General features: G+C 35.8%; 1 long non-coding RNA gene across 1 annotated transcript in view; it reads left to right on the top strand.

Moving 5' to 3' along the window:
* The first annotated feature begins 5723 nt into the window (after positions 1-5723).
* The window catches only part of LOC143666020 (uncharacterized), a 46625-nt gene continuing 43686 nt past the window's right edge, over positions 5724-8662 (top strand). Inside the window, exons 1-2 of the long non-coding RNA XR_013167313.1 lie at positions 5724-5774; positions 8199-8274. This is a non-coding gene — a long non-coding RNA (uncharacterized LOC143666020). The remainder of the gene's footprint in view (positions 5775-8198; positions 8275-8662) is intronic.

Raw genomic sequence — 8662 nt, 5'->3', positions numbered from 1 at the left:
AAAAGCCATGATAAATGTTCAGAGTGCCACCCCCTGTTCTTGTGAAGAGGATTTTGATGTCTTTTAACTGTCAGCAGCAGCAAGCCAAGGACAGGATCCCAAGGCCGCCTGCTGGAAGCGTGGGATGTGCGCCAGGAGCCACGGTGCAGAAATAACTAATCACGGCTCTTTAAAGTAGTTTATCAGCCTCTTCCTCCCACTCTTCTCTCGATGCTGTACAGTGTTACTCTGATTTGCAGAGTGCCAAAGCAGTTGTTTACTGATGGTTCCTTCTTGTTCACTTCTCGTTTTTGAGGAAAGATTGAATCCTGGAGCTCCCTATGATGCCATCTTCCCGGGAATTCCTTAATTCCTTTCTAACTCTGCTACATGCTTAAATATAGTTTTATTCATCAAATTTATGATAATATCTTAGATTGATATAGAGTTGAGTTTTTTTCCAAGGCTCTTTTCTTTTTATCTCTTGTTTTCTCCCTGTCCCTCTTCAGTAAAGCCAAGAAATGCTAACTTCTCCCAAGACGTCAACCATCGTTTGTATCTGATGACATCAGCGCAGTATCATCTCTCTGCAGAAATCTTTCTACAGTTCTAAGACTTACTTGTGGAAATCTGAAACAAAGCTGATTTTTCTCACTTATTTCCAGCCCCAGGCCTACTCTTGTTTATTTCCTCTTGCTTGTGTGGGAAAAATCGTCTCATAGGTAATCACCCAAGGTACAAACTTTCACACTGTTTGATTTCTCTGTCTATTTTCCTCCACGTAAACTATATCCAATTTGTCACTGAAGCCCAGTTCTTTATTTTTTACAACTCTAGCCAGTCATTGCATGTCTGTCTCAGTTCAAGTGTGACCCTCCCCTTCCAATTCATCTTCTACAAGCTCCAACAGAGTTAATTTTCTAAAACAAAAATTGCCATTTGGCAGATATCTGGCTTATAATCTTTGATATTTCTCTAATGTGCTAAATCTGAACTCCTTAGTGTGTCATATCAGCTGCTTTAAATCTCATTAAACAATCTTCATTAGGATTCTCTCCTATTCCCAAACAAAATACACTTCACATGTCCCTGATTCCCTGTGTTAGATGTGGCATTCTTTACATTTCACACAGTCTAAATCAAGTAATGACCCTGGGCAAAGTTCCATGGTTTGCATGCATGGAATTATTTTCTCATACCTGTGGTTTAGAAATATTTATAATCATTTACTAAAATAATCAAACAGTATTTAGTGGGTTTTTTTTTACATACTTTATTGCTAAACTGTTATATTCTAGAGGAAATGTATTCTTAGCATTTATATAATCACCTATATAAGTCTTTCATATACTAGGCTATTCAATACTTTTTATTAAATGACTAAATGAATGGCATTTCCCAATTCTCCATATGTTTTCCTGTCCATTATGGTAACTGGCCATATATAGAGAGAGACAGCCTTTTCAAATACATACTCATGCATTTTTATGAAACATTAACGTATGTTCTAAAAGATCATATGCTAAATGTATGAAATATTACCATATCCTTGTATAATTTTATTAAGTACCAAAAGTATCTTCAATTCAATAGTGTTGGACATAACCATCTCCTTAAAATTACTGGGTCTTTTATAGTAAAGTCCTGATTATTTTTTTCAGTTTAAAATTGAAATGTTTTCTTCATATGAATAATATTGCAGTTATTGGTATTGTTAAGGGAAGTACAGCTTTCCAATCTAAATAAGATGCATTTACATATAACTGTAAACAAAAGTTAGAGAAACCACAGAAAGGTAACTGTACTTTATCAATTTAACAATCTTTCCTTCTCTAATTAAAGGGGGAAATAAATCATTCTGCGAGGGTATTGCCAAAATATTATTAGTTCATTTGAATGCTTAATTTAAATTATTTACGTGCATGCCTAGTTTACTTCATATCACATAAAAACAATCATCACATATTTAGAAAAATTCTAAAGATATTTAGGATAATCACACAAAAGGAAAGTCTTGCTTACTCTTAATTTTAAGAAAAAACAGACAAAACAGGAGAAAATTATATTAAAATTTTGTTATCTCCTATTCCTAATCTAAGTAATTATGAGAAAAAGAATGAAATAACTGGAACTGGGAGACGATTTGTCAAATGTTTCATCAACAAAAATAGACAGTAATACAAGGCCATTCTTGAGATAATCAGCAGAATGTCAGATAGGGGAGGAGTTCTGCTAGTCTCACTGCTACTATATACAATTGATTGTTCAGGCCTCTGCAGGGAATTACTCAGCACCGGCAGAATACAAATTAGATCTCCCCACAGTTCAGTTATGTCCAATTCTCTCCCTCACATGGAGGAAGGAGCCATGAATTTGAAAATATCTTTAAGTTTGTTTCTTCATTCTGTACCCAATAAAGCAAAAGGGGGAAAGATACCCACACTTGGCATAGGTAAAATAAAATAACAGTGGGTGATGGTTAGAGGATAAATTAGAATGATGAGAGAGATGCTGGTAAACAGTGCATAATAAGAATGTGAATCACCAGAATTTTAGGAAAATAAACCATAATTGGAAGGAAATGCAGAACTCTAATGTGGGTTTTCTGTTTACAGATCCAGTTGTTTCCCCCCTAGTCTAAAAGTTATATGCATGAAAAAACAATAAAAAATAATTGGCATTCTCCTGTGTCACTGTTCCTTTCACATCAGTAAACTAGTGAAGAACATATCAGAGAAAGTATGTCATGAGGTGATTCTATTGGGGCTCCAAAGACAGTAGGCTCCCATCAAAGCTGTGTCAAAACCTAGAAGGGAAAATGACTGTTTAAAAAATGCCTTCAGAATCCAGGGAGGCAGCACGGCCACCACCGAGTGCCACTGACAGCATCGGGCTCACACCTGGGGAAAGTTTTCTTTCTCTCAAAGCTGTTAATAATACTAGAGACATTGAGGGAAGGTTTTTTTAAGTTTTAATCTATATACTAATCTGACTTCCTCTATAAACAATATGAGGTGGTAGCAAAAAAAAATTGTTTTAAACCAGGATTTGAGAGCTAATCTCATTATTAACTGGGCTGAGGCCCCAGTCAAGTTTCCTAACTTTGTGAAACTCAGTGTCTTTATTTATAAAAAAGGATATGTGTTCTGGTTTGCTAGCTGCCAGAATACAATATTCAGAAATGGAATGGCTTTTAAAAAGGGGGATTTAATAAGTTGCTAGTTTACAGTTCTAAGGCTGAGAAAATGTCCCAAACAAAACAAGTCTATAGAATTGTCCAATCGAAGGCATCCAGGTAAAGATACCTTGGTTCAAGAAGGCCGATGAAGCTCAGGGTTTCTCTCTCAAGTGGAAGGCACATGGTGAACGCGGCATCTGCTAGCTTCCTCTCCAGACCTCTTGTTTCATGAAGTTTCCCCAGGAGTGTTCTCCTTCATCTCCAAAGGTCTCCAAAATCTCATGGTTTTCTCTCATTGTTCTGTCATCATTCTCTGCTATCTCAGAATCTCAAGACTTTTAAAAAAATGCTTCCTCTTTTAAAGGATTCCACTAAAGTAATCAAGACCCACCTGGAATGGGTGTAGACACATCTCCACCTAATCCACTTTAACACCCACACTTGATTGAGTCACATCTCCGTGGAGATGATCTGATTAAAGTTTTCAACATACAGTCCTGAATAGGGAATAGAAGAAATGGCTGTCTTTACAAAATGGGATTAGGATTAAAATATGGCTTTTCTAAGGTACATAAATCCTTTCAAACCAGCACAGGATATTAAAACACTGTCTTATGCCTGCATTAGCTTAGGTGAGGTGCTATTTGTGACTATCAAGCACTATGACTGGCATATTACCAGAATTCAACAAATATGAGTTCCTTTTATGGCTCCGTCTTGACGGATGCACACAGCCATCCTGTAGGCAATGGGTCTTTCTGATGTCCAGAAGCTGTTTTGCCATCTCCATGAATTCTGTGAGGGGGATTGGAGCTAACTTTTAATTGACTTTACCAATTTATAAATCACTACATGACCGAACATTGTCTGAAAATATTGCATTAGCATATTCCCAGAAGAGTTGTGTTACAAGAGAAAAGGAGCAAGTGCTGGAATAATATTCTTCTAAAAAATTATGATATTCAAGAGTATGCAAGGAATATTATTGGGAACTACTCATTTTATCTGCTATGTTTCTGTTATATATTCCTTATTCACGTTGTTTCTTCTTGGCTCTCTATCCTACACTAATGATAAATGAGAAGGAAAGGTAGTAATGGAAGTCTGGCAATGACTGTAAATGTATATATCAATCTAAGCAAAAAATAATGTGATGTGGCAGACTTAGGATTCTAATAGGGTGATACAATTTAATCCTATTTTCCAGCCTTGTTAAAACAGATTCTGTACCATACTTAGCTTATTATAATGTTGTCATAAAAATGATTTACCAAATATTAGTAAATGCATTAGTAAACCCTAACCTTAACCCTAACCCTAACCCTAACCCTAACCCTAACCCTAACCCTAACCCTAACCCTAACCCTAACATGCATTCCTTGAATCATTCTTATATTGTACGTTATTTAATTTTAAAGTTTAAAATAAACATGTTTGATTTTCAAGTAAGTCTATATCTCATATAATTGTGAATAAATTTCCTCAGCACACAATTTCAACTTAAATATTTAGTTTCAGAAAATTTCATGATTTTCAATTATTAAATTCAATTGATGTGACCTGAAGTGTAATTTTCCACCTAATTTTCTATTTTTAAATATATATATATTTAAAATATATTTAATATAAGTTTAAAATATAACAGTGAAGAATTACTCAGTAATAGACTATGAAAAGGTACTAGCAGCGCTATGGAGATGATTTTGACAAATATCCCATCCTAAAGAAGTCTGACATTCAGGAAAGAACTTACAACGGAATAAAACAGCTTAAATAAACTTAATGTATATAGACTGACACATTAAAAAAAAATCTTTGCAAGCCATGTTGATGACACACCTATTTCAAAATTATTTTAAATTTCATTCAGATATGTCAGAAATGTAAATTTTAAAATATAAGCATATACATTCCTAAAGCATTCGTGATTTCCTTGCTTAATAGGTCATATTTTTCTGAAGCAACTCAATTTGCTTTCCATTCACTTTCACACAATCTCAGTCTCAGACATCATTTTCTTTTTTGGCTTTTGAACAAATGAATTGCAATCTATTATAATAATGTTTTTTATCTTAACTCTGAAAATGACAAACGGCTTACCCGATATAAAGAAGTGTGAAAAGGAATATTCTCTTGGAAATCGAGGTCACCTTTACCTCCAATCTATTTCTCTTCTGTCCCCTGGTGTGTGGTGCTGTGTGTTGTGCCTCCATTTACCTCTTGAGTACCTAGGACTTGATTTCCTAGTGGGTTAACATGTTGGCTGTTGAGCCTCATATTCTAATTCCTTTCTGGTAATTTCTCTTTGTGGAAGGAAGCTGACTCATCAAAATCAGACCTCTCTCTGGGTGAAGCACAAATCAATGACTAAGGCAAAGGTTAAAAGGTTTCCCTTGATTCAGACAATCTCAGGAGGGCCAGCCCAGCTCCTGAGCTCCCTTGATTTTTTATTTGTTTGTTTGTTTTTGTATGCTGTATGGTGGGGTCACGTTTCATTACTTATCCATGTAAGTATCCCATTGTTGCATCACCACCTGTAGAATTTTTGTTTGTTTGCTGTGTTTGTTTTTCGGAAATGCATGGACTGGGAATTGAACCTGGGTCTTCCACGTGGCAGGTGAGAATTCTACCACTGAGCTATCTTTGATGTCCCCAGAATTCCCTTGGTTTTTGTTGGGACTGATTTCCAAGCCCAATAAAAGTATACTTTTTCCCTGACTATTTCTGCTTTTGTTCACTCCCCCGTAGTTATCGTTCTTAATAAAACTCTCCTGCACACATATTTCTGCTACCTAGTATTTTCTGGAAAACACAACCTAAGACATTTGGTATCAAAACAGGTCCAAAGAAGCATTCTAAAGGATTTGAAGCTGGATCATCTGCTTGGTCAGATGATGATAACTGATGGAAGGGGAAGCACTGATATACTGTACTTCTGACACAATGGCACTATAAGCTTTTAAAAATTTCATTGGTGGGATATTTGGACATCATAGATTTGGAAGGGGATGCATTTGATGGTATAGTATCTGAGGTATTTCAGACTGCTAAGAAATCAAATGTTTTGTGCTAGGTGTTGATGTACTGGAGAAAGCCAATGAAAAATTGAGGGTGATTAAACATTAATCTAATGTGATTTGAAACCAGAGGGTTTCCTGAGTGCTATATAAAGAGACTCTTTTTACCTGCATTTGGAGGGCAAAAGGCTGTGGCTCAGGCTCATGACTTAATTATTAGGGTAGCATTTCTCCAGAGAAATTTTAATTCTCAATCCCAACAGTCTGTTATATCTAGGCCAAGTTTCTGTTTAATAAAAAATAGATGCTAAAATTTGATGGAAACATAAGAGTCAATGCACTTAAAACTCTTAGACCTTCATATTTACTTTAATATTCTGGAACTATGGATGTTGCCTACTTATTCCTGCTAAAGAATGTGAATCCCATTACCTGAGAAAATGCATTGTAAGAAAACACGTTTCTGCCCCAACCCTCAGCTTGGCTACTAGACTAATGACTAGTATGTGACTAAGGACAAGTCACAATATAACTTGGTCAGGAATTGCTGAATTTACTAAGGCTAAGAGGGTTGGACAATGAAGGAGCTGTAAGACATATATGAACAGAAGCCAGGAGAATATACTGATGGATTCTAAGGATTCTAGATGAAAAGAAATGCAACATGAAGTCAAATAAGTGAGAGGGTGTCCGTATGAAAGAAAACTTTAGTGATACATGATTAAACAACATGACAACTCACCTAGCAGTAGATGCCAACATGCTTCTAGGGTGGTTCTTGGAAACATAAGAAGCTGTTTCCCTTTCTAAGTGATGAGGAAATGCCAGAACTGCTTTAGCAGATGCTAGACGAAAGGATCAAACGGTTCAGATAAGTGGATAGAAAATACAGTTATTCTCTATATTTGTACACTAATCCTTAAATTCATAAGGCCAGAAAAATCTCTTGACTATGCTCCATATGATATCCAGGAGGACACCCCTTTGTAAACAAATAGGAAATACGTTAGTGAGAGAGACAAGCATCATTAAGAAACTCAATGTTGGCTGTCCTAAATCGGTGATGGCAGATGTTGTTACAGAACCATCATTCTATGATGACAGTATAACAGTGGAAATGATAGGACCCAAAGTAATAAGGGCCAGAAAGTAAGCTTAAGTATCAAAAGCAAGGTGAGCACAATTTTCACAAAACATAAGTAAGATCAGACTGGCAAACAAGGAGGCCGAACCCACAGAGATATGGACTTGGTGTTCCAACGTAAATATACAATCTATAAAGGTGTTTTTAAAAATTTATATAACAAAATCAAATCAAGGATGGATGATTGTGAGGCTAAAGAAAGTTATCCCAATAAAAAAAGTTTTCATCCCTTTTCCAATTTTTGAACATGAGCCAGTTCTCAGATGCAAAACCTATGTACTGAAGGAGAGGCTGGGTTTCCGAGAAGAACCAGGTGTTTCCAAGGCCATTGTATTTGGTATTGATCCCCCCAGATTTACCACAGAGATTTGAATGACTATTTTGTCTCATGATATTGCATTATTTCACAATTAGTAAACCATGGCATCCAAAAGTTTTCGCTTGAATAGTCTGTGAATATCGACACAAACATATTAGTTAATTTAAGAGAACAAGCAGCATTTTTCAGAGCATATGTATTTAATGTTTTCAGACAAACTCAAGAAGCTTACTTTATATTGCATGTAAAGCACATTGACAAATATTTATCTTCTGCAGGCTGTCTTTCATACATGCTTAATATTGAGTTTCAAATTTATTAACTGAGTATTATATGCAATGAATGGTGCTAGGTGTGGGGGTGAAAATATTAAGATGTCTTGATAACTAAGTTTTTTTGTTAACTTTATTTCATGCAGGACAGTGCATCTTAGTCTGACAACTCAGACCTGAAAGAACTAGCCTTGCTAAAACGCTTCTCAACTTTATTGCAATTTATGGGTACACTTGAGTAATACATAGCTGATTATAATTCCTTCATGTGCTTTTGTGTTTCACACAGGCTGCTTTTTCTAATTGGACTGCATCCTTCTTTGCCTCCACACTCAATCCTCTCTTCATGAGCTGGCTAACTCCTTGTGAGTATAGGTTCTGTTAAGATGACAATTCTTCAGTGATAACTCATTTTCTTCATGCTGAGTCAATTCCTCTAGTCTCTAACTACCATTATCTTAGCACATTTCATGCTACATAGAAATGATCTCTTATTGTCCATATCTCTATCACAACATAGGGATTTGGTTAATTCATTCATGTCCATTCCTTCCTATTGAAGCTTAGCTCTATGGTAGGCAAACAAGAGAGGTTAATGCAACTTAAACAGAAATGGCCTGGTGCAGTCCTGGCTCAAATGGCATTAAGTTACAATGGACTGGGTTTATAGGATGCGCTTATAAATATTTCTTCCCCACTGTTCTCCTATATTATGTAACATCATACTTATCCGTAAAGCTGGACTCTTAAACT

The sequence above is a fragment of the Tamandua tetradactyla genome, chromosome 22 (assembly GCF_023851605.1).
Source record: "Tamandua tetradactyla isolate mTamTet1 chromosome 22, mTamTet1.pri, whole genome shotgun sequence".
Lineage (NCBI taxonomy): Eukaryota > Metazoa > Chordata > Mammalia > Pilosa > Myrmecophagidae > Tamandua > Tamandua tetradactyla.
The sequence above is the reverse complement of the archived record's forward strand: the minus strand, read 5'-3'. Positions and strand labels throughout refer to the sequence as shown.